Below are 247 nucleotides of genomic sequence, written 5' to 3'. Positions count from 1 at the left end.
TGACAACAATAACAACAACAACGACAGCGATGACGATGGTGGAGAATACCCGATTACGCTCCGCGCAAACTACAACACGATGAGATGCGAGATTAGATACGCATACAGAATAAATTTTGACAGGTCCAACAGCATTGGATCGTTGCTGGGATTCTCATCGAAACGTATACTGCGACCGCGAATCGGACATGTAGATCAACATAATGAACGTAAACATTATCCGCGTAGAGTGTAACGTGACCGCGGG

This window comes from Trachymyrmex cornetzi, unplaced genomic scaffold (assembly GCF_001594075.2).
Source record: "Trachymyrmex cornetzi isolate Tcor2-1 unplaced genomic scaffold, Tcor1.1 scaffold193, whole genome shotgun sequence".
Classification (NCBI taxonomy): domain Eukaryota; kingdom Metazoa; phylum Arthropoda; class Insecta; order Hymenoptera; family Formicidae; genus Trachymyrmex; species Trachymyrmex cornetzi.
The sequence above is the reverse complement of the archived record's forward strand: the minus strand, read 5'-3'. Positions refer to the sequence as shown.